The sequence below is a fragment of the Anomaloglossus baeobatrachus genome, chromosome 2, assembly GCF_048569485.1.
Source record: "Anomaloglossus baeobatrachus isolate aAnoBae1 chromosome 2, aAnoBae1.hap1, whole genome shotgun sequence".
Taxonomy (NCBI): domain Eukaryota; kingdom Metazoa; phylum Chordata; class Amphibia; order Anura; family Aromobatidae; genus Anomaloglossus; species Anomaloglossus baeobatrachus.
In genome coordinates this window covers 770455791-770483518 of record NC_134354.1, presented here as the reverse complement: position 1 = coordinate 770483518, position 27728 = coordinate 770455791, and the positions used below count along the sequence as shown (strand labels likewise).

The 27728-nt window shown below is 38.7% G+C and overlaps 1 protein-coding gene across 5 annotated transcripts in view; it reads left to right on the top strand.

Annotated features, from left to right (window-relative positions):
• DLG2 (discs large MAGUK scaffold protein 2) overlaps window positions 1-27728 on the top strand; it is a 1610676-nt gene that overhangs the window by 640721 nt on the left and 942227 nt on the right. The gene's annotated exons all lie outside the window — the stretch shown is intronic.

Below are 27728 nucleotides of genomic sequence, written 5' to 3'. Positions count from 1 at the left end.
GGATCTGTCAGCTCTCCTGTGTGGTGTAGTATATAGAGGATCTGTCAGCTCTCCTGTGTGGTGTAGTATATAGAGGATCTGTCAGCTCTCCTGTGTAGTGTAGTATATAGAGGATGTGTCAGCTCTCCTGTGTGGTGTATATATAGAGGATCTGTCAGCTCTCCTGTGTGGTGTAGTATATAGAGGATCTGTCAGCTCTCCTGTGTAGTGTAGTATATAGAGGATCTGTCAGCTCTCCTGTGTGGTGTATATATAGAGGATCTGTCAGCTCTCCTGTGTGGTGTAGTATATAGAGGATCTGTTAGCTCTCCTGTGTAGTGTAGTATATAGAGGATCTGTCAGCTCTCCTGTGTGGTGTAGTATATAGAGGATCTGTCAGCTCTCCTGTGTGGTGTAGTATATAGAGGATCTGTCAGCTCTCCTGTGTAGTGTAGTATATAGAGGATCTGTCAGCTCTCCTGTGTGGTGTATATATAGAGGATGTGTCAGCTCTCCTGTGTGGTGTAGTATATAGAGGATGTGTCAGCTCTCCTGTGTGGTGTAGTATATAGAGGATGTGTCAGCTCTCCTGTGTAGTGTAGTATATAGAGGATGTGTCAGCTCTCCTGTGTGGTGTAGTATATAGAGGATGTGTCAGCTCTCCTGTGTGGTGTAGTATATAGAGGATGTGTCAGCTCTCCTGTGTGGTGTAGTATATAGAGGATCTGTCAGCTCTCCTGTGTGGTGTAGTATATAGAGGATCTGTCAGCTCTCCTGTGTGGTGTAGTATATAGAGGATCTGTCAGCTCTTCTGTGTGGTGTAGTATATAGAGGATGTGTCAGCTCTCCTGTGTGGTGTAGTATATAGAGGATCTGTCAGCTCTCCTGTGTGGTGTAGTATATAGAGGATCTGTCAGCTCTCCTGTGTGGTGTAGTATATAGAGGATGTGTCAGCTCTCCTGTGTGGTGTAGTATATAGAGGATCTGTCAGCTCTCCTGTGTGGTGTAGTATATAGAGGATCTGTCAGCTCTTCTGTGTGGTGTAGTATATAGAGGATGTGTCAGCTCTCCTGTGTGGTGTAGTATATAGAGGATCTGTCAGCTCTCCTGTGTGGTGTAGTATATAGAGGATCTGTCAGCTCTCCTGTGTGGTGTAGTATATAGAGGATCTGTCAGCTCTCCTGTGTGGTGTAGTATATAGAGGATCTGTCAGCTCTCCTGTGTGGTGTAGTATATAGAGGATCTGTCAGCTCTCCTGTGTGGTGTAGTATATAGAGGATGTGTCAGCTCTCCTGTGTGGTGTAGTATATAGAGGATGTGTCAGCTCTCCTGTGTGGTGTAGTGTATAGAGGATGTGTCAGCTCTCCTGTGTGGTGTAGTATATAGAGGATGTGTCAGCTCTCCTGTGTGGTGTAGTATATAGAGGATGTGTCAGCTCTCCTGTGTGGTGTAGTGTATAGAGGATGTGTCAGCTCTCCTGTGTGGTGTAGTATATAGAGGATGTGTCAGCTCTCCTGTGTGGTGTAGTATATAGAGGATCTGTCAGCTCTCCTGTGTGGTGTAGTATATAGAGGATGTGTCAGCTCTCCTGTGTGGTGTAGTATATAGAGGATGTGTCAGCTCTCCTGTGTGGTGTAGTATATAGAGGATGTGTCAGCTCTCCTGTGTGGTGTAGTGTATAGAGGATGTGTCAGCTCTCCTGTGTGATGTAGTATATAGAGGATCTGTCAGCTCTCCTGTGTGGTGTAGTATATAGAGGATGTGTCAGCTCTCCTGTGTGATGTAGTATATAGAGGATCTGTCAGCTCTCCTGTGTGGTGTAGTATATAGAGGATGTGTCAGCTCTCCTGTGTGGTGTAGTATATAGAGGATCTGTCAGCTCTCCTGTGTGGTGTAGTATATAGAGGATCTGTCAGCTCTCCTGTGTGGTGTAGTATATAGAGGATCTGTCAGCTCTCCTGTGTGGTGTAGTATATAGAGGATGTGTCAGCTCTCCTGTGTGGTGTAGTATATAGAGGATGTGTCAGCTCTCCTGTGTGGTGTAGTATATAGAGGATGTGTCAGCTCTCCTGTGTGATGTAGTATATAGAGGATCTGTCAGCTCTCCTGTGTGGTGTAGTATATAGAGGATGTGTCAGCTCTCCTGTGTGATGTAGTATATAGAGGATCTGTCAGCTCTCCTGTGTGGTGTAGTATATAGAGGATGTGTCAGCTCTCCTGTGTGGTGTAGTATATAGAGGATGTGTCAGCTCTCCTGTGTGGTGTAGTGTATAGAGGATGTGTCAGCTCTCCTGTGTGGTGTAGTATATAGAGGATGTGTCAGCTCTCCTGTGTGGTGTAGTATATAGAGGATGTGTCAGCTCTCCTGTGTGGTGTAGTGTATAGAGGATGTGTCAGCTCTCCTGTGTGGTGTAGTATATAGAGGATGTGTCAGCTCTCCTGTGTGGTGTAGTATATAGAGGATCTGTCAGCTCTCCTGTGTGATGTAGTATATAGAGGATGTGTCAGCTCTCCTGTGTGGTGTAGTATATAGAGGATGTGTCCGCTCTCCTGTGTGGTGTAGTATATAGAGGATGTGTCAGCTCTCCTGTGTGGTGTAGTATATAGAGGATGTGTCAGCTCTCCTGTGTGGTGTAGTGTATAGAGGATGTGTCAGCTCTCCTGTGTGGTGTAGTATATAGAGGATCTGTCAGCTCTCCTGTGTGGTGTAGTATATAGAGGATGTGTCAGCTCTCCTGTGTGGTGTAGTATATAGAGGATGTGTCAGCTCTCCTGTGTGGTGTAGTATATAGAGGATCTGTCAGCTCTCCTGTGTGGTGTAGTATATAGAGGATGTGTCAGCTCTCCTGTGTGGTGTAATATATAGAGGATGTGTCAGTTCTCCTGTGTGGTGTAGTATATAGAGGATGTGTCAGCTCTCCTGTGTGGGGTAGTATATAGAGGATGTGTCAGCTCTCCTGTGTGGGGTAGTATATAGAGGATCTGTCAGCTCTCCTGTGTGGTGTAGTATATAGAGGATCTGTCAGCTCTCCTGTGTGGTGTAGTATATAGAGGATGTGTCAGCTCTCCTGTGTGGGGTAGTATATAGAGGATCTGTCAGCTCTCCTGTGTGGTGTAGTATATAGAGGATCTGTCAGCTCTCCTGTGTGGGGTAGTATATAGAGGATGTGTCAGCTCTCCTGTGTGGTGTAGTATATAGAGGATGTGTCAGCTCTCCTGTGTGATGTAGTATATAGAGGATCTGTCAGCTCTCCTGTGTGGTGTAGTATATAGAGGATGTGTCCGCTCTCCTGTGTGGTGTAGTATATAGAGGATCTGTCAGCTCTCCTGTGTGGTGTAGTATATAGAGGATGTGTCAGCTCTCCTGTGTGGTGTAGTATATAGAGGATGTGTCAGCTCTCCTGTGTGGTGTAGTGTATAGAGGATGTGTCAGCTCTCCTGTGTGGTGTAGTATATAGAGGATCTGTCAGCTCTCCTGTGTGGTGTAGTATATAGAGGATGTGTCAGCTCTCCTGTGTGGTGTAGTATATAGAGGATCTGTCAGCTCTCCTGTGTGGTGTAGTATATAGAGGATGTGTCAGCTCTCCTGTGTGGTGTAATATATAGAGGATGTGTCAGTTCTCCTGTGTGGTGTAGTATATATAGGATCTGTCAGCTCTCCTGTGTGGTGTAGTATATAGAGGATGTGTCAGCTCTCCTGTGTGGGGTAGTATATAGAGGATGTGTCAGCTCTCCTGTGTGGTGTAGTATATAGAGGATGTGTCAGCTCTCCTGTGTGGGGTAGTATATAGAGGATCTGTCAGCTCTCCTGTGTGGTGTAGTATATAGAGGATCTGTCAGCTCTCCTGTGTGGGGTAGTATATAGAGGATCTGTCAGCTCTCCTGTGTGGTGTAGTATATAGAGGATGTGTCAGCTCTCCTGTGTGGTGTAGTATATAGAGGATGTGTCAGCTCTCCTGTGTGGTGTAGTATATAGAGGATCTGTCAGCTCTCCTGTGTGGTGTAGTATATAGAGGATGTGTCAGCTCTCCTGTGTGCTGTACCTTTAAGTAGTTGCGCTCAGTCAGAGGCGCAGGCTTTTTATATTCGATAATGTATATTTTATTACGTCTCGCTATTTATTTTTAATTCTTTCCATACATTATTTCTTCTTTGTAGGTGTCGTGTTATGTATAATTTAAGCTACGTATTAACCTCTTACTTTAGTCCTCCATCATCGGCTCTATAGTCAGAAAATGTTAACTTTTGAATCTTTATACAAATACAGAGCCTTGTAAAAGTCTTCATACCCCGTGAACTTTTCCACATTTTTTCTCATTACAGCATCCAATCATTTTTTTTTATTGTGATTTTATGTGATATACCAACACTAAGTAGCAAGTATTTGTGAAGAGGGAATGTGACGCCCTGGCAAAACCAGGTGGGCACACAGAATAGGCCCCCGCACAACACCTCTCCCACACAGGGTTAAACCAGCCAACAAAATCCTAGTCACCCCCTCAGGGTAGGAAAGGCACACCAGTGGGCGGGAGCAGGCGGAAGAAAAACAGCCACCTAGGGGTCTAGAGAACCCGGGGCGGGAAAAGAGTCAGTTAAGTTAAGTGGAGTTCAGTTGGAGTTGAGTGTAAGTGGAGTTCAAGTTGACAGGCGCCGGGGTTGGAGCCCTGACACCTTGGCTAGGTGGCATACGGTGGTCAGTGCCAGGAGGAGATGGGAAGACGGCTGCCGGAGATCCGAGGTGGACCGGGGCAGGGTTTTAGCCCCCCGGTACCGACACCAGAGAACCCACCCAGAAACCGTGCACAGAAGGGGTACTTGGACCCTGAAGCCAGGACCGGCACCAACGGCCTAGCTAATTAACCAATTAAGGGCAGGATTTTAGGTCCTGTCTTAACCTAAGTCCCGAAAAGTAGACAACCACCCACCGAGAGAGATAGGGCATCCGCCAGGGCCCGGTAGATCCCACGGGTCAGCGTCTGACGGGTACGGCTCCCAACCAAAGGACCGGGAGCGGACTCCTGCGTTACACACCGGGAAGCCATCACAGAAAACACTAAGTGCAGAGGAAAGGGACATTGACCACCAGCCCGGGTGTGGGACCAGAAACACACCCCCGGCCGCGGCAGCCGGCCACCATCACCTTGGTTTACCAAAGGACTTGTGTGATTTATTCAACCGTGAGTAACATCCCCAGTCTGACCGGGTGCGCCGGCCCCTGCCGTTACCATCCACCGCACAGAGACATTGGGCCCCGGGGCATCCATCCCTATCCATGGAGTGGTTAACATCCAGCTGCCAGTCCATCACCCTCAGGAGCCCCACAACAGCAGCAGTGGTGCAACACCTCACCACACACCGTGGGTGGCGACACAGACAGTTTTCAACAACCCCTGTACAAATACGTCCCCTTTTTATTCAAAGTGTCAGTGCAACTCCCCTGGGTCCGGTAGAGTCCCTCGAGCCATACCGCAGATCCGAATCCGAGCAGCACGGCTGTTGGCACGGAGGCGGCACATAAATGATACCTGCATTATAAATATTTTAAAATGATAATTTTGAGCATTGTGATGTGCATTAGTATTCAGCCCCCCCTGAGTCAATACTTTGTAGGATCACCTTTTGCTGCAGTTACTACAGTGAGTCTTTTGGGGGATGCAATTTTCCCGTCTTGTCAAAATTCTCTATGGGATTTGGGTCTGGACTGTGACTGGGCCATTCACACACACACACACACACACATACACACACACACACACACACGAATGTGCTCTGATGTAAACCCTGTGGATGTTTAGGGCCATTGTCCTGTTGGAAGGTGGTGAATCTACGCCTGAGTCACAAGTCTTTTTCAGCCTCTAACAGGTTTTCCTCCAGGATTGCCCTGTTTTTAGCTACTTCCATCTTCCCATCAACTCTGACCAGCTTCCCTGCCTCTGCTGAAGAAAAGCCTCCCCACAGCAGGATGCTGCCTCCACCATGTGTGATGGTGTGGATGGTGTTTACAGGGTGATGTGAAGTGTTAGTTTTCCATTACATATAGTGTTTTGCATTTAGCCCAAAAAGTTCTACTGTGATCTCATCTGACGAATCTTCTTTCACATGCCATGTATTGGACATAGCTAGCATGGGGAAGAAGGTGATCTGGTCAGATGAGTTTAAATTAGAACTTTTTGGAATATAACTTCTATAATACTGCTCCCTATGTACAAGAATATAACTACTATAATACTGCTCCTATGTGCAAGAATATAACTACTATAATACTGCCCCCTATGTACAAGAATATAACTACTATAATACTGCTCCTATATACAAGAATATAACTACTATAATACTGCTCCTATGTGCAAGAATATAACTACTATAATACTGCCCCCTATGTACAAGAATATAACTACTATAATACTGCTCCTATATACAAGAATATAACTACTATAATACTGCTCCTATATACAAGAATATAACTACTATAATACTGCTCCTATGTACAAGAATAAAGCTACTATAATACTGCCCCTATGTACAAGAATATAACTACTATAATACTGCCCCTATGTACAAGAATATAACTACCATAATACTGCTCCTATGTACAAGAATATAACTACTATAATACTGCTCCTATGTACAAGAATATAACTACTATAATACTGCTCCCTATGTACAAGAATATAACTACTATAATACTGCTCCTATGTACAAGAATATAACTACTATAATACTGCCCCCTATGTACAAGAATATAACTACTATAATACTGCCCCTATGTACAAGAATATAACTGCTATAATACTGCCCCCTATGTACAACAATATAACTACTATAATACTGCCCCTATGTACAAGAATATAACTACTATAATACTGCTCCTATGTACAAGAATATAACTACTATAATACTGCCCCTATGTACAAGAATAAAACTACTATAATACTGCCCCTATGTACAAGAATAAAACTACTATAATACTGCCCCTATGTACAAGAATATAACTACTATAATACTGCCACTATGGACAAGAATATAACAACTATAACACTGCTCTTATGTACAAGAATATAACTACTATAATACTGCCCCTATGTACAAAAATATAACTACTATAATACTGCCCCTATGTACAAGAATAAAACTACTATAATACTGCCCCTATGTACAAGAATATAACTACTATAATACTGCCACTATGGACAAGAATATAACAACTATAACACTGCTCTTATGTACAAGAATATAACTACTATAATACTGACCCTATGTACAAGAATATAACTACTATAATACTGCTCCTATGTACAAGAATATAACTACTATAATACTGCCCCTATATACAAGAATATAACTACTATAATACTGCTCCTATGTACAAGAATATAACTGCTATAATACTGCTGCTACGTACAAGAATATAACTACTATAATACTGCCCCTATATACAAGAATATAACTACTATAATACTGCCCCCTATATACAAGAATATAACTACTATAATACTGCCCCTATGTACAAGAATATAACTGCTATAATACTGCTGCTACGTACAAGAATATAACTACTATAATACTGCCCCCTATTTACAAGAATATGACTACTATAATACTGCCCCTATGTACAAGAATATAACTAATAGAATACTGCCCCCTATGTACAAGAATATAACTACTATACTACTGCCCCGTATGTACAAGAATATAACTACTATAATACTGCCCCTATATACAAGAATATAACTACTATAATACTGCCCCTATGTAAAAGAATAAAACTACTATAATACTGCCTTTATATACAAGAATATAACTACTATAATACTGCCCCTATATACAAGAATATAACTACTATAATACTGCCCTTATGTACAAGAATATAACTACTATAATACTGCCCCTATGTACAAGAATATAACTACTATAATACTGCCCCTATGTACAAGAATATAACTACTATAATACTGCCCCTATGTACAAGAATATAACTACTATAATACTGCCCCTATGTACAAGAATATAACTACTATAATACTGCTCTCATGTTCACGAATCTAACTACAATAATACAGCCCCTATGTACAAGAATATAACTACTATAATACTGCCCCTATGTACAAGAATATAACTACTATAATACTGCTCCTATGTACAAGAATATAACTACTATAATACTGCCACTATGTACAAGAATATAACTACTATAATACTGCTCCTATGTACAAGAATATAACTAATATAATACTACCCCTATGTACAAGAATATAACTACTATAATACTGCCCCTATGTACAAGAATATAACTACTATAATACTGCCCCTATGTACAAGAATATAACTACTATAATACTGTCCCTATGTACAAGAATATAACTACTATAATACTGCCCCTATGTACAAGAATGTAACTACTATAATACTGCTCCTATGTACAAGAATATAACAACTATAATACTGCTCCTATGTACAAGAATATAACTAATAGAATACTGCCCCCATGTACAAGAATATAACTACTATAATACTGCTCCTATGTACAAGAATATAACTAATATAATACTACCCCTATGTACAAGAATATAACTACTATAATACTGCCCCTATGTACAAGAATATAACTACTATAATACTGCCCCTATGTACAAGAATATAACTACTATAATACTGTCCCTATGTACAAAAATATAACTACTATAATACTGCCCCCTATGTACAAGAATATAACTACTATAATACTGCCTCCTATGTACAAGAATATAACTACTATAATACTGCCCCTATATACAAGAATATAACTACTATAATACTGCCCCCTATATACAAGAATATAACTACTATAATACTGCCACTATGTACAAGAATATAACTGCTATAATACTGCTGCTACGTACAAGAATATAACTACTATAATACTGCCCCCTATTTACAAGAATATGACTACTATAATACTGCCCCTATGTACAAGAATATAACTAATAGAATACTGCCCCCTATGTACAAGAATATAACTACTATACTACTGCCCCTATGTACAAGAATATAACTACTATAATACTGCCCCTATATACAAGAATATAACTACTATAATACTGCCTTTATATACAAGAATATAACTACTATAATACTGCCCTTATGTACAAGAATATAACTACTATAATACTGCCCCTATGTACAAGAATATAACTACTATAATACTGCCCCTATGTACAAGAATATAACTACTATAATACTGCCCCTATGTACAAGAATATAACTACTATAATACTGCCCCTATGTACAAGAATATAACTACTATAATACTGCCCCTATGTACAAGAATATAACTACTATAATACTGCCCCTATGTACAAGAATATAACTACTATAATACTGCTCTCATGTTCACGAATCTAACTACAATAATACAGCCCCTATGTACAAGAATATAACTACTATAATACTGCCCCTATGTACAAGAATATAACTACTATAATACTGCTCCTATGTACAAGAATATAACTACTATAATACTGCCACTATGTACAAGAATATAACTACTATAATACTGCTCCTATGTACAAGAATATAACTAATATAATACTACCCCTATGTACAAGAATATAACTACTATAATACTGCCCCTATGTACAAGAATATAACTACTATAATACTGCCCCTATGTACAAGAATATAACTACTATAATACTGTCCCTATGTACAAGAATATAACTACTATAATACTGCCCCTATGTACAAGAATGTAACTACTATAATACTGCTCCTATGTACAAGAATATAACAACTATAATACTGCTCCTATGTACAAGAATATAACTAATATAATACTGCCCCCATGTACAAGAATATAACTAATATAATACTGCCCCTATGTACAAGAATATAACTACTATAATACTGCCCCTATGTACAAGAATATAACTACTATAATACTGTCCCTATGTACAAAAATATAACTGCTATAATACTGCCCCCTATGTACAAGAATATAACTACTATAATACTGCCTCCTATGTACAAGAATATAACTACTATAATACTGCCCATATATACAAGAATATAACTACTATAATACTGCCCCCTATATACAAGAATATAACTACTATAATACTGCCACTATGTACAAGAATATAACTGCTATAATACTGCTGCTACGTACAAGAATATAACTACTATAATACTGCCCCCTATTTACAAGAATATGACTACTATAATACTGCCCCTATGTACAAGAATATAACTAATAGAATACTGCCCCCTATGTACAAGAATATAACTACTATACTACTGCCCCGTATGTACAAGAATATAACTACTATAATACTGCCCCTATATACAAGAATATAACTACTATAATACTGCCCCTATGTAAAAGAATAAAACTACTATAATACTGCCTTTATATACAAGAATATAACTACTATAATACTGCCCTTATGTACAAGAATATAACTACTATAATACTGCCCCTATGTACAAGAATATAACTACTATAATACTGCCCCTATGTACAAGAATATAACTACTATAATACTGCCCCTATGTACAAGAATATAACTACTATAATACTGCTCCTATGTACAAGAATATAACTAATATAATATTGCCCCTATGTACAAGAATATAACTAATATAATACTGCCCCTATGTACAAGAATATAACTACTATAATACTGCCCCTATGTACAAGAATATAACTACTATAATACTGTCCCTATGTACAAAAATATAACTACTATAATACTGCCCCCTATGTACAAGAATATAACTACTATAATACTGCCTCCTATGTACAAGAATATAACTACTATAATACTGCCCCTATGTACAAGAATATAACTACTATAATACTGCCCCTACGTACAAGAATATAACTACTATACTACTGCCTCTATGTACAAGAATATAACTACTATAATACTGCCCCTACGTACAAGAATATAACTACTATACTACTGCCTCTATGTACAAGAATATAACTACTATAATACTGTCCCTATGTACAAAAATATAACTACTATAATACTGCCCCCTATGTACAAGAATATAACTACTATAATACTGCCTCCTATGTACAAGAATATAACTACTATAATACTGCCCCTATGTACAAGAATATAACTACTATAATACTGCCCCTACGTACAAGAATATAACTACTATACTACTGCCTCTATGTACAAGAATATAACTACTATAATACTGTCCCTATGTACAAAAATATAACTACTATAATACTGCCCCCTATGTACAAGAATATAACTACTATAATACTGCCTCCTATGTACAAGAATATAACTACTATAATACTGACCTCTATGTACAAGAATATAACTACTATACTACTGCCTCTATGTACAAGAATATAACTACTATAATACTGCCCCCTATATACAAGAATATAACTACTATAATACTGCCCCTATGTACAAGAATATAACTACTATAATATTGCCCCTATGTACAAGAATATAACTACTATAATACTGCCCCTATGTACAAGAATATAACTACTATAATACTGCCCCCTATATACAAGAATATAACTACTATAATACTGCCCCTATGTACAAGAATATAACTACTATAATACTGCCCCTATGTACAAGAATATAACTACTATAATACTGCCCCCTATGTACAAGAATATAACTACTATAATACTGCCCCTATGTACAAGAATATAACTACTATAATACTGCCCCTATGTACAAGAAAATCTGAATAAAGCCTAGATTCCCTCTATGGATAGAGCAATAGAATGTAATGATAACGGTCTTTAATCTCTTAATTTTAGCTTATGGGGGTTTTTTAGTAAAAATGTCAGTGAAGTTGTTGTACAATCTTGAGGGATGAGACGCTGTTTTCTGACATTTCTAAGCCTGATCTTTACTGTAGAGATGAAAGTGAAAAAAAAAGTCAAAAATGTGATATATGCTGGCAGAATCTGCGGGAAATGACTGTTTTTCGCATCGGCGTGATGCGGTATGTCACATCGAGCCCATACAGAGCTGGTTTATTCCCACGCGGACGACGTCCCGGTAATTCATACCAAACTTCCTTGACATTTCATTCTTTACTAAAGTTTTTTCCATTATTTAAGAAAACACTGGAGCATCCGCCCACACAGAAAATTAAAGCTTATCCGCTGCTAATGTAGCGCCTTTTATGTCTAGGTAGAAGTCTGATTCATGTTTTAATGATAGAGAATGTGAGACGTGACTCCATGGAAACCACACTACAGTTACTCCCATGGATGGGGATGACAGGACATTAAATCTATAAGTCACTACTGAGTCATTTAAGTCAAGATTCCCGCTTCGTCATGTTATGTTCATACGTTGCGGTAAAATCATGCCTTGGCCAAATTTCTTTCTTTGCACTTTTGGGTTTTTTTCCTCCTCCTCTTCCAGTAGAAATAGCCGAAACATGTTTATTGCAGTTGTGAGGGTAGTTGACAAAAAAAAAATGAAATATCCAAACTTATTATTTTTTTTAATTAGCTTATGGGTTAAATAGTAATATAGCAAAGTATTTAAATTATTTAGTTATTTATTTATTTTATTCTTTTTTTTTTAATTTATTTTTTTATTTATTTATTAATGTTATTCTTCTTTAATTAATTAATTTATTTATTATTTTATTCTTTATGATTTTATTTTTTTTTATTTATTTTATTTATTTATTTATGTATTTATTATTTTTTTTTTCTAGCGGAAAAAGTGTATTTTAATTTTATATCTATGAAAAAAAAGTTAAAAAAAATGTATGTATAAATACACTGCTCACAAACAGTGAAATTTTTCGGGTGTTAAATAGTAATGTAGCAAAGTATTTAAATTATTTATTTATTTATTTTATTCTTTATTTTTTTATTTTTTTTTTATTTATTTATTAATGTTATTCTTCATTAATTAATTTATTTATTATTTTATTCTTTATGATTTTATTTTTTTATTTTATTTATTTATTTATGTATTTATTATAATTTATTTCTAGCGGAAAAAGTGTATTTTAATTTTATATCTATGAAAAAAAAAGTTAAAAAAATGTATGTACAAATACACTGCTCACAAACAGTGAAATTTTTCGGGTGAAAATTCTAGATGATCCATTAATGACCTCTTAAACTTTTCAGGTGAACTTAACGTGACCTCTGATCTTTTGGATGCACATGTCCAACTGTTCAATGATTCAGGTCTTTTTGCACAACTTACTGTTCTCTAACACGGAGCTTAATGGCAAAATTCACAACAGGTGTTTTGAACCATGAATCGCCCAATAAATTTCGGGGTCCAATTAGAATTGGTATTAATCAGTCCTCCTCATCACGCTGTTCACATATTGAGCTCATGAGACCAAGATAACACCTAATAATTGATCAGCAGGACCGCGCCATTCCGAGGCTTCAAGCAGGATGTTCTTAGATGGAAGAGGCCACTGAGCTTAGAGTGTCACCTATTGGTTGTACATAGATACAGAGAGACTGGGAGAGTCCCAGAAAGGCAGAGAAGTGGACATCCTTTGGCCACATCCCACACCGATAAACTTTTTATTGTGAATAAGGTCCTTCAAAACCGGATGATGAATGCCACACAAATCCAGGCACATTTAGGGGAGGTGAGAGGCACTTAAGTGTCACGTGAGACCATTCAAAACCATTTACATCAGAGTGGTCTGCATGCTAAATGGCCTGTAAGGTACCTGACCGTTCCAGTAGGCATAGGCGTCATCTACGCTGGACGAGGGACAAGGGGATTCAGTGCTGGTCACTGATGAAAGTCAATTCACGCTGATCTGAAATGATGGCCACCTACAATGTTGGAGACATCCAGGGGAGCTCTGTGCATCAGCCACTGTTGCCACCAGATGAGGCTTTGGTGGTGGTGTTAGTGTGGGCAGGTATGTCAGAACCGCCCTACACTGTGTGACTGGTACAGTGACAGCCCCGACTACTGGAATAACAGCATTAATACCGTCATTCTGCCTCTGCATGAACAACACCGGCCTAATTTCATCTTCATGGGGGACAATGCTCCAGCTCATCGTGGCCACATCATTAGGGAACGGCTGCTGAAGACTGGGGGACCTCAAATGGGACGGCTGCACTTTCTCCAGACCTGAATCCCATAGAAAACCTATGGGATCAGCTGAGTCACAGTGTAAAGGCCATAACTCTGTAACCCTGAACCTCAATTACCTGAGTGCCGCCCTTCAAGAAGAGTGGGGTGCCATGCCTCCGCAGACAATAACTCCACTTGTGACCAGCAGGAGGTGTCGTTGTGAGCTGTAATTGATGCTCAAGGCCACATGACAAGTCATTGAGACACTGACATTTTGGGGGGGTGTACCCACCACTGGTGTTGGCTTTTGTGCCAATAAATTGTCTGAGATGAGGAAATCACCATTGCTGCTTCTTCTTTAAATGATAAAATATCACTGTAGGGTGAACCTTTTAAATTTTCCATAAATTTAACACTAAAGCCAAATATCCTGACCTTTTTTTTTGAGTAGTGTGTGTCCAGCTGTCTGTCAGTGATTGACGGTGGCATTTAAAGGGTTAAACTGCAGTAAATGGAGCAGTCTTCGTCGCTGCTGTCAGAGGCAGGCGTTGCCTGTGTAGTGCCACCTGCACCTACTCTGTGCGGAGCTGAGCCCCCTCCATACAACCACCTTTGATCCTTGACATATCAGTACGTGATGGGGTGAGAAGGGGTTAAAATGTTTATTGATCTATTGTTTAATTGAAGAAATCTGTCTAAAAAAACTTTGATAAATCGCCCGTTTTGTTTTTTTGTTTTTTTTTTGTTTTTGTTTTCAGAATCAACTTTTTGTGTGGGATACCATACTACAGAACACTCCCACAAATGTGCGCCATTAATTGTAAACAAGACTTGTTATTATTCAAACCCCCAAAACAGTAATTTTCCTAACAAATTAATTCAAAGATGCGTTCCAAAAATGAGTACACCCCATTGAAAGGTTTAGGAGCAAAGCTAAAGTTTAGATGACATAATTCTTTTTATCAAGAATTTAACCACCGAGAAGTCTAATTTTTCATTACACAGGTGACTATGAAAGGTCGTTATTAACAAATAAAAAGTCTTACTGCTTCATGTTAGCAATGGCACCACATGTAAAAGTCATTTTACACGCAGCAACATCGCTAACGAGATGTCGTTGGGGTCACGGAATTCGTGTCGCACATCCGGCCTCGTTAGCGACGTCGTTGCGTGTGACACGTACGACCATCCGCTAACGATCCAAAATACTCACAAGATTGTTGATTGTTGACAAGTCGTTCATTTTCCAAATATCGTTGCTCGTTCTGGACGCAGGTTGTTCGTCGTTCCTGAGGCAGCACACATCGCTACGTGTGACACCCCGGGAATGACGAATAACAGCATTCCTGCGTCCTCCGGCAACGAGGTGGGAGTGACGTTAATGCGGCTGCTCTCTGCCCCTCCGCTTCTATTGGTGGCCCGCTGTGTGACGTCGCTGTGATGCCGCACGAACCTCCCCCTTAAAAAAGAGATTGTTCGCCGGCCACATCGACGACGTTAGGAAGGTATGTGCGTGTGACGCGTACTACCGATATTGTTCGCCACGGGCGGTTATTTGCCCGTGATGCACGCACGACGGGGGCAGGTGCGATTGCTAGCGACATCGCAAGCAATATCGTTCCGTGTAAAGCAGCCTTTAGTGTTTCATGTTGTCAGCAATGGCACCACATGTAAGAGAAATGTCACAAGACTTTAGAAAGAAAATCATTTCTTAACACAAGAAAGATGTAGGCTAAAAGAAGATCAGAAAAGAGTTACGGTACTTATCTGTCAGATACTGGAGCAAAAGTAAATGTAACAAAGATGGGATTGTAACCATCTTACAGAGACATCCAGGCCGACATCCGAAGTTACCACCTAAATAGGAGCGTCTTCTGATGAGAAGTGGAGAAGAAAAGTCACATGCAAGTTCACTGCAGTTATCTAAAGAAATAGAAAGCTGAACTGGGGTGAGTGGTTCCCGTGACGCAATATGACACACGCTGCAGAGGAACGGCATGCATGGGGGTTGTCCACAAAGGAAGCCTCTCCTCAAGCCCATCCATCTACACTTTTCCATGGCCCACGCTGGGAAATATAAAGACTTCTGGGGTTCTATATTCTGGAGTGATGAGACCAAGATAAATGTTTTTGGAACTAATGGTTTCAAAACTGTATGGTCACAAAGATGAAGAGGAGTACAAAGACAATGAGACCTGGTGGTGCCTGTATCCTAATATGGGGCTCCATGAGCGCTGCTGGTGTCGGGGGCTACATGTCATTGGTGGTATCATGAATTCACAGATGTACTGCTCTATAGTGAAAAAGAAGATGCTCCCATCACTCCATGCCCTTGGTAGACGTGCACTTTTCCAATGTGACAATGATCCAAAACAGACATCTGTCACAAGCTGAAGAAGAACAGGAGAAAAGTTATTCAGTGGCCAAGTGTCTCCTGATCTGACCCCAACTGAACATCTATGGAGAATTCTGAAGACACAAGTAGTCATCACACTCCATCCAGCATCCAGACTCTAAAAAATTCTTGAAGAATGGAAAAAGATGTTGCATGATGTTGTCACGGGGTGTGATAGGATCACTAGGAACAGGAGAGCTTAAACTGGCCCTCAGGTTAGGGGAACCATGACTGACCTTGATCCCAAAGATACGTCTGAAGTTGACGATGTTTGGGCCTCCTTCCTTACCATAGCTCCTGAACAACCCTGGTCTAGTGGCTCGCCTTGCTCCACTTAGGAGAGAACCAGGAATGGTTAATCCCAAACAAATAGATGGGGGATAACCAAAACTAAAACTCACAGCAATCCCTCGCATAGATATAGACAATACGACCTCAGGAGGAAACTAAAGGAAGGGAGGAAATAATCAGACAAGAGTATTTCCACAACACCCCAAACATCACACAGATGTTCACTAGTAACTGGATAACAATGCACAAGGATCGGGATCACAGAACGCTATAATCGGCATAGGAGAACAGGCTCCACCATCTTAAAAAGAGCAGAGGTGACTGTGATAGGTCTTTTGCAACATGTGACTCAAGCAGCAATCCACAGGCTAGCAGAAATTAACTCCTGCAAGCCTGAACTACCAAGAGCACAGCTGGTCGACGCCCGAGCCTGTCTGTGCAACTCAAAAGCAGCATCGTGGGGAGTGTCCGACTCTAGTGTGTGAATAGCGTCAGACGTAGTCCTGATATTCGGTGAGTGCCAACTTGTTCAGTCAATACCTAGAAGACTTGATACTATTCTTATACTAGATGCAGTAGTTTTTGATGTGGGGTGTACTCATTTTTGCATCAACTAAATTACGTTAAACTGAAGATTTTGTAATAAAACCTATATTATTAATCTCACTCTCATGTTATGGATTAAAAAAAAATGTTCTATGAAACTCAGTTTTGTCAAAAGTTTGGAAATTGTTCTTGTGTTTAGCGAGATATGGATTAAAATCTAACTTTTCAAAGGGGGTGTACTCATTTTTGCTAAGCATTGTATATCTTTTTAATGGGTTTGAAGTTCTGTGCTGATTAATTTTAGAGTATGCATTTATTTTCTTTTACACATCGAGTATTTTGCTTTCTTGGAAGACTTCATCAGTCCATGTATTACAAGGCTTCCAATTAATTTGGTTGTGCACCATGCAATACCAGATGTCTCCTGTAGTGGCCACTGCAGAAAACTGTAAGGCTGCCGGCAGTCCCTCAGCCTGATCCCTGTGATCGTGAGATGGGTCGTCATGGTGATGAGATAACAAAAGGGGCTTAATAAGTCATTTACATGATCTGATCTTGATACGTATCAGTGATTTTTGTCTTTTCCAATGAAATCTTGCCTCAGAAATCATTAGAAAAACATCAGACATGTTCTAAATCACATTCTCAGCATATTGACCCACCTACATAGAGAGCTATTCCCAGCGCTTGGGAGATGAAGTCTGAAGGATGCTCCTCGCAGATTTCCTAGGTTCGCGTGTAGAAGAGAAATGACTAAGTCACAGAAAACGACAAGTAACATCACACTCACAAAAAACACTTACATGAGAGAGGGACTCCGGGAACATAGCTAAACATTGTCTAGACATGTAGCTGAGAAGGTCACTGCTTCATATCCAACGGGACCTGAAGATCCCTCTAGTATGGAGACTCTAGAGACGGGATGTCAATCCCAAATTCTTAGAGGGACAAAATTAAAAACTTGGACACTGCTCACTTTTTTCTATGCCGGCTATAGCTCATGTGTTATGATCTGGAACCATGGAAGATCACCATAAGTCATTGGTAAAAGGTGACAAGAGCATTGGCAACTAATCTGGCCGCCATCCCCTTACTAACCATCAACCCTAGAATTTGCCGAGGGGTGAACTAACATCCTATGCACCACGAACCCAGCCGGAGAACTAGCTATCCTAAAGGAAGGAAAGATGAATAACTCTCTGTCTCAGAAAATAGACAAAGAATAGCAAGCCCCCCACATTCAAAGACTGCGGTGATATAGGAAAAACACAATACACAGGTAAATGATAGGATTAGCAAAAGGTGAGGCCCCACTGACTAAATAGGACAGGATAGAAAAGGGACTGATGGTGGCCAGAGAAAAACCCTGCAAAAATCCAAAAACCTGATAGTACAAAAAAGCCCTCAGATCGCACGATCTGCACTCTGTCCTATACCAGGCACTCTTGTCATACCAATGAACAGAAAGCAGGAACCATTACAAATTCAAGAAGCAACAAACACATGGACTTATAGGAGCAATACTCCAAAAATAGCTGCAGGGAGCGTCCCAGCTAAGCAACTGAGAGAGAAGATTCCTGCATGCAAATAACCTGAAAACAACCACAACAAATGACAAACTCAGATAAGAGCAAAAAGAACCAAACCATAAATAAAGAGCCAAGCACTCATCTGGGGTAGAAGTGGTCTGGAGCAGGATGAAGCAGGCTGGTGAACAAGGAACAACTGACATCCGGCATAGCCTGCTATCAGACCAGGGTTTAAACAGGCAGAGAGTTAGCAATGGAAACGCCCACAGCTCAACACACCTGGTCTCTGTCCAAATCATTCCTGGCCACAAGAGGGAGCCTCACAGCAGCAAAAGCATAACTGACATTCACAACACTCATGCCTATGCTGTCCACTTGGATGGAGCCTGTCTTTGGAGAAGCTGAGCCTGATCCCTGCACTCTCTAACTTCCCCAGACGGCTCCTTGCCACCGTATGCCGATCACGTGCCTAGGCCTTCGCTGGTAATTACTTACCCTGACTAGTGAAGGCCAACGAGACGCTAATAATACAACTGTTACATCTCCATCAGAGTCTGCTCCTGCGACGACTGCTTCTTTCACCAGGTGCTGCCGTATTTCCTCAGTAGGCGCTGCTGGTGATAGCGGAGGGGTCAGTACCTGCAGTCTCTGCCCACCCAGTAAGCTTGATATGGCTGGGACTTGCAGTACCGCTAGCTGACTGTGGTGATATGTGCCTTCCACTCCAGTCTATTTGAAGGCACCACACTTTTTTATACCTTCGATGGTCTGCTGTCCTTTGCCAGATATAGCTTTAGTATTTTTGCTGCTGTGACGCTGGTTCACACCTTGCTCTCATACCATTATTCCCCCCCATGTTTGACCCTTGCCTTTTCTCTGACCATTCACCTATCTGCTGTTTTTGTACTTTGCTGCCATCTCCGGTTTTGACCTCTGCCTGATTTCCTGACTACACTCCTGCCTGCTGATTTTGTCCCTTTTTGTACCTTCTGGTTTTGACCCAGCCTGACGACTACTCTCCTCTGGATTGCAGCCTTCTATAGGCAGCGACCTCCTGGACCCTGTAGTAATTCCAGATCTCTGTACAGGGGATAAAGGTTTTCGGGGTTCTCGGGATCCTGCTCAGTGGGTGTCTAGCCTCTAGTCTGTCCGTCACTGTCTCCCTGTGTCTGTGGTCCCAGGCGGACACCACAACAACATGAGGTAGGAAAGATAAACAGGTGGGGAAAAACACAACAAATAATCCTCAAACAGGAACTTCTCAGCTGCAACTGAAGTGACACCTCAGCTCTCTCCAGAGATTGGCTCCTTCCAAGTATACAGCATAGGTATGAGCTATAGCCGGGAGGAGTGAGGAGCAGATACTTTTAGGAAGAAGGGAGCAGCTGCAGCTGAGGTTCAATTACCTGTTAGATCACTGCAGGGTAGAAATGAACCTTAACCTCCTGAGCACCGGAAGGAATTAAATATGCTCCAACTCAGAGTGAATGAGAAACGGGCACTAAGGCGGTATATTGTATCATGGATGTACAAACTGTTTAACTCAGCTGGCCACTATTTATTTTCTGAGTACGTATCATGGGGCCCCATTCTCAAGATAGGGGGGATCTCGGAGGTCAGACCTTCATCTCACGGACCGTTCGTTACTACATGCTGTATGGGGTGAATAATGTCTGAGTGTATTCAATGAGCATTGTATGGCGGTTTTATTCGAGCAATATATGTGTGTATTATTTAAAGATTAATTGGGTTATTATTTGAGCACTGTATGCTAATTATTATATGAGTTTAATTAATCCAGGATTTTCTGAGGTTAAATGTGCACTGTACAGCGGTTTTAAAAATACCAATATAGTGTATGTGTTTATTATTCAATACTATCTATGGTAATAATTTAGCACTATATAGCAGTTTTAATAGATCAATATAGCTGTGTTTATTACCTAAGGCTTTTCTAAAATTAATTGAGCCGCAAATGTCAGATTTAATTGAGCAATATATATGGGAATTAATTCACTATTATCTGGGGTATTAATTGAGAACTATATACCGGTTTTAATAGATCAATATATGTGTGTATTAATTGAGGATTTTTTGTGATATGGTTTTAATATAAGAATATAAGCATTTATTATTCCCTATTAACTGGGGTGTTAAGCGCTCTATGGTGGTTTCAATAGATTGAGATATACTGTGTGTATATATATATATATATATATATATATAATAAATTCAGCATTACGTGATATTAATTGAGCACTGTATAGCGGTTTTAATAGACCAACATATGTGTCTATTATTTCAATAATATCAGGGGTATTAATTGAACACTCTATGGGGGTTTTAATTGAGCAATATATTTGTGTATTAATTTGCCATTATCTGGGGGTAGTAATTGAGTGGTTTTAATTGAGTAGTATTAATTCAGAATGATCTAACATTGAGCACTAATGGCCATTATAATAGATCAATATATGTGTATAACTAAGCAATGTATTGATTCTATATTAATTTAGCATAGTATGGCGGCTTTAATTCAGCAGTTTACTGTATGGGGTTATTAATTCAGTATTGGTTGTTGAATTAATAGCAGCATTAATTGAGCAGTATATGGCGGTATAAATGAGAAATTCTGTGTTAGTAATAAATATAACACAAAAATGCCCATGTACCATTTCTTCAGTCCATAATAGATGATAAATGACGCGCGGTTGATTATATTGATCTGACTGTTGCATCCATTTAATATATTTGGTTCTCACCGGTAATTATAATCATTCCACCGCTCTGCAGGCAGCCAATCAGGAGTGGCGCTATAAAATGTAATGATTTGCTTGCAACAGCTGCTTGCATTGATAAAAGTGCTGTCTCTGCAGATCCTGCCTGTACGTGCTGCCGCCATCCCCCATCCTCCATCCTTACAGTATATACAGCATTATGTGGATCTGAGAGCAGGCAGCCTCTACTTATCTATGGAATGGCTTCTATGAAAGCTGTGCAGAAGGAAGGGGTATAACAAAAGAAGGGGTATAACAAAAGAAGGGGTGCAGAGGCGACACTCTCATCTCATACCCACTGGCACCATGGCAAAACACCAGTGTAAATGGCAATGGTAGGGGGAGGGGCGCTGATATTACATTGGGGCTCAGTGGTCAGCGTTTTCCCCTTTAACCCCTTATGGACACAGATCATTTTTTTCTTTGCTTTTTTTTCTCATTTTCCTCTTCTTCTCCCAAGACCATTATTTTTTATGAATTATTACTATATTTGTTTTTTTTTTTCATTTTTTCTTCTTCAAAGACCAATATATTTTCTAATCAATTATTATTATTATTATTATTATTATTATTATTATTATTATTATTATTATTATTATTATATTTGGCTTTTTCTTTTTTCATTTTTTCTGCTTCTCCCGAGACCAATATTTTTTATGAATGATTATTATTATTAATATTATTATTATTATTATAGTCTTTTTTTTTCATTTTTTCTTCTTCTTCTCCCAAGACCAATATTTTTTGTATTAATTAACTAAGCAATGTATTGATTCTATATTGATTTAGCATAGTATGGCGGCTTTAATTCAGCAGTTTACTGTATGGGGTTATTAATTCAGTATTGGTTGTTGAATTAATAGCAGCATTAATTGAGCAGTATATGGCGGTATAAATGAGAAATTCTGTGTTAGTAATAAATATAACACAAAAATGGCCATGTACCATTTCTTCAGTCCATAATAGATGATAAATTATATTTTCCGTTTCCTTTTGTTTCATTTTTCCTCTTCTTCTCCCAAGACCAATATTTTTTATGAATTATTATTATTATTATTATTGCTAGATTTGGGATTTTTTTTCCATCTATTCTTCTTCTCCCAAGACCAATATATGTTTAATTAATTATTATTATTATTAGTATTATTATTATTATTATTATATTGTATTATTATTTGGTGTGTTTTTTCCAATTTTCCTCTTTTTTTACTAAGACTATTATTAATTATTATTCATTATTATTAATAATAATTTTATTACTATATTTGGCTTTTCTTTTTTCATTTTATTCTGCTTCTCACAAGACCAATATTGTTTTTTAATTAATTAAATAATTAATTAATTATTTTTATTTTATTTGTTTTTTCTGTTTGTCTTTTTTTTTCATTTTTCCTCTTCTTCTCCCAAGACCAATATTTTTATGAATTATTATTATTATTATTATTATATTACTATATTTACTTTTTTTCTTTTGCTCCCAAGAACAATATTTATTATTAATTATTATTGTTATTACTTTTTATTTTTATTTTATTTTTCATTTTTTCCTCTTCTCAATATTTTTATTATTATTATTATTATTATTATTATTATTAACTTTTTTCATTATTATTATTTGCTTTTTTTCCCCTATTTTTTTCCTGTTCTTCTCCTAAGACCAATATATTTTTATTATTTGTTATTGTATTAAAATATTAATAAAATGGCTTGTTTTTAGCTGGGTAGGTTGTCATTATTTTGTTAAAATAAATTCCAAATGCTATGACACCTTGCAAAAAAAAAACAAAACGTATTTCTGAAATTTTTGGGGGGAGGTTCTGTTTTTACAGCGTTCATTGTATAGTAGCAATGTCCCAGTATCCAGATATCCAGATATGGGTTTTTTTTTATTATAGTGACTTTTAACATTTTAGAAAAGTTGTTTGTGTCTTCAGCTTCCAAGATCTAAACTGTGTTTTAGCTTTTCCATTGATGGAGCTGTGTGAGGGCTGTTTTTTAATGAGCTGATCTATGGTAGTTAATATCACCTTCTTGGTTAGATATTTTGGACATTTTTTATTGCATTTTTTCATTTTTTTTTTGTGGGAGGTCTGGTAACCCCCCCACAAAAGGTCAATTTTTGCATTTTGATTTTTTTCTTACTGGCACATACCGTACATAATAAACTGATATACTGTTGTAGCTCAGGAGGCAACCTATGTAGAAGCTATTAGAGCTGTAACCCATATACAGCCCACGTAATGCTGGTATATAGTGCCAATATAGTCCTGCCATATAGTCCACATAATACCACCTTATATATAATATATAATATATATAATACCACCTGCTATATAGTGCCAATATAGTCCGTCCATATACAGTCCACATAATATCACCATAATGCTATATAGCGCCAATATAGTCCGTCCATATACAGTCCACATAATATCCCCATAATGCTATATAGCACCAATATAGTCCTGCCATATAGTCCACATAATACCACCATACTGCTATATAGCGCCAATATAGTCCGTCCATATACAGTCCACATAATATCACCATAATGCTATATAGCACAAATATAGTCCTGGCATATAGTCCACATACCACCATACTGCTATATAGCGCCAATATAGTCCTGCCATATACAGTTTTATAATGTCACCATATTGCTATATAGCGCCAATATAGTCTGTCCATATAGAGTCCACATAATATCACCATAATTAATGCTATATAGCGCCAATATAGTCCTGCCATATACAGTCCACATAATATCATCATAATGCTATATAGCACCAATATAGTCCTGCCATATGCAGTCCATATAATGTCACCATATTGCTATATAGCATCAATATAGTCCACATAATACCACCATACTGCTATATAGCGCTAATATAGTCCGTCCATATACAGTCCACATAATATCACCATAATGCTATATAGCACCAATATAGCCCTGCCATATAGTCCACATAATACCACCATACTGCTATATAGCGCCAATATAGTAGGTCCATATACAGTCCATATAATATCACCATAATGCTATATAGCACAAATATAGTCCTGCCATATAGTCCACATACCACCATACTGCTATATAGCGCCAATATAGTCCTGCCATATACAGTCTCATAATGTCACCATATTGCTCTATAGCGCCAATATAGTCTGTCCATATACAGTCCACATAATATCACCATAATTAATGCTATATAGCGCCAATATAGTCCTGCCATATACAGTCCACATAATATCACCATAATGCTATATAGTCCTGCCATATACAGTCCACATAATATCACCATAATGCTATATAGTCCTGCCATATACAGTCCACATAATATCACCATAATGCTATATAGCGCCAATATAGTCCTACCATATACGGTCCATATAATGTCACCATATTGCTATATAGCACCAATATAGTCTGTCCATATACAGTCCACATAATATCACCATAATTAATGCTATATAGCGCCAATATAGTCCTGCCATATACAGTCCACATAATATCACCATAATGCTATATAGCGCCAATATAGTCCTGCCATTTACAGTCTCATAATGTCACCATATTGCTATATAGCGCCAATATAGTCTGTCTATATACAGTCCACATAATATCACCATAATTAATGCTATATAGTGCCAATATAGTACTGCCATATACGGTCCATATAATGTCACCATATTGCTATATAGCACCAATATAGTCTGTCCATATACATTCCACATAATATCACCATAATTAATAATATATAGCACCAATATAGTCCTGCCATATACAGTCCACATAATATCACCATAATGCTATATAGCACCAATATAGTCCTGCCATATAGTCCACATACCACCATACTGCTATATAGCACCAATATAGTCCGTCCATATACAGTCCACATAATACCACCATACTGCTATATAGCGCCAATATAGTCCGTCCATATATATTCCAAGTAATACCACCATACGGTGCCAATATAGCCCACCACATATGACTGGAGGTGACCTCTGAACGGAGCTGCACAGCACAGATACATGTGCAGTGTGTTCGCTGTCCAGTGCTGCAGATCTGTTACAGTGTAGTAGGCAGATGTGGGATGTTTAATTGAAGACATAACAGTTTCTCAATTTTTTCAGAGTCCTGAATTGCAAACCTTTACAGTGATAAATCTAAAGTTCTCTTTTCCAGGAAAGAATTCTGAGAATGTGATGAATAATGCCGCCATACCGACTCCCAGGTCCCTATCAGCAGATTCTTGATAGGCAGCTTGTTTAAATGTCATATATTCTATGTTTGTATTTGTCTTAGCGCTTACAGAGGCTGCTGTATTCTTTTGTTTGTGTTTTGTGTAATTATAGCAGCCTGCACCTGTTCACACTTGCTATGTTCTATTCGGAAACGCAGATTTTTTTTTTATTAGTTTATATTGAGGTATACACAATCCTCCTATTCTGAATGTGCTCTCTGGTTTTAATTAGTGCTGGATCCTATCTGCCCATATATTTGTAGACTTTTTAGTCCAGGAGAGACTTGAAAATAGAATAGGGTCCCATCAAAGAGGGGTCACCTTGTCGCGGTAGATGGGCTCACAAGAATTGCCAATTTATATGCCAAGTACCTTCATTTTTCCAGGTATATTCCATGTAACATTAATACAGTTTAAATGTAATTTATTCTAAGTTTGCATATATCTTGGCGCTACAGAGTGCGGCTGTATTCTTTTGTTTGTCTTTCGTGTAGTTATAGCAGCTCGCACCTGTTCACACTTTCTATATTTGGAGATGCAGGTTTTTTTCAGTTTCCTATTCTGACTGCTTTCCGCCCATCAGCCCCAGGGTGTTTTTATTTAGTGTCGGATCCTCTCTGCCCATACATTGTAGACTTTTAGTCCAGAAGAAGCATGAATTAGTATAGGGTCTCATCAAAAAAGAGTTACCTTGTTGCGATTGATGGTCTCACAAGAATTACCAATTGATGCCGTAAGAACCTTCATCTTTCCATGTATATTCCATATAGTAATAATGCTGTTTATATTTCATATATTCTATTTTAGCATTTACAGAGGCTGCTGTATTCTTTTGTTTGTGGTTTGTGTAGTTATAACAGCTGGCACCTGTTCACACTTTCTATATTTGTAGATACAGGTTTTTCCAGTGTATATTGAAGGTATACACAGCCTCCTATTCTGACTGATCTTCTCTCATCAGCCCCAGAGTTGTTTTATTTAGTTCCAGATCCTATCTGCCCATATACTGTATTTGTAAACTTTTAGTCCAGGAGATATTAGGATAGAACCCATCAAAGAAGAGTTACCTTGTCGTGGTTGATGGGCTCTCATGAATTACAAATGTATGCACTATCTACCTTAATTTTTCCAGGTATATTCCATATAGCATTAATGTAGTTTACATGTCATATATTCCATTTTAGTATTTAGAGTACTGCTGTATTCTTTTGTTTATGTTTTATGTAGTTATAACAGCTGGCACCTGTTCACACTTTCTATATTTGTAGATGCAGTTTTTTTCAGTATATAGTGGAGGTGTAGACATCCTCCTATTCTGACTGTCCTCCTCCCATCAGCCCCAGGGTGCCTTTATTTAGGGCCGGATCCTTTCTGCCCGTTTATTGTAGACCTTTAGTGCAGGAGAAGCATGAAATAGTATAAGATCTCTTCAAATAAGAGTCACCTTGCCGTGGTGGATGGACTCACGTGAATTACCAATACCTTCATTTTTCCAAGTATATTCCATATAGCATTAATGTAGTTTACATGTCATATATTCTATTTTAGCATTTAGAGTGCTGCTGTTTTCTTTTGTTTATGCTTTATGTAGTTATAGCAGCAGGCACATGTTCGCACGCTATATTTGGCGATGCAGGTTTTCTTTTGCAGTATATATTGGAGGTGTAGAGAGCCTCCTATTCTGACTGCTCTTCTCCCATCAGCCCCAAGGTGGTTTTATTTAGTGCCGGATCCTCTCTGCCCATATATTGTAGACTTTTAGTCCAGAAGAAGCATGAAATAGTATAAGATCTCGTCAAAGAAGTCACCTTGCCGCGGTTGATGGGCTCACATGAATTACTAATTTATGAACTAAGTACCTTCATTTTTCCAGGTATAAATTTCATATATACTATGTTTGCATATATTTCAGCTCT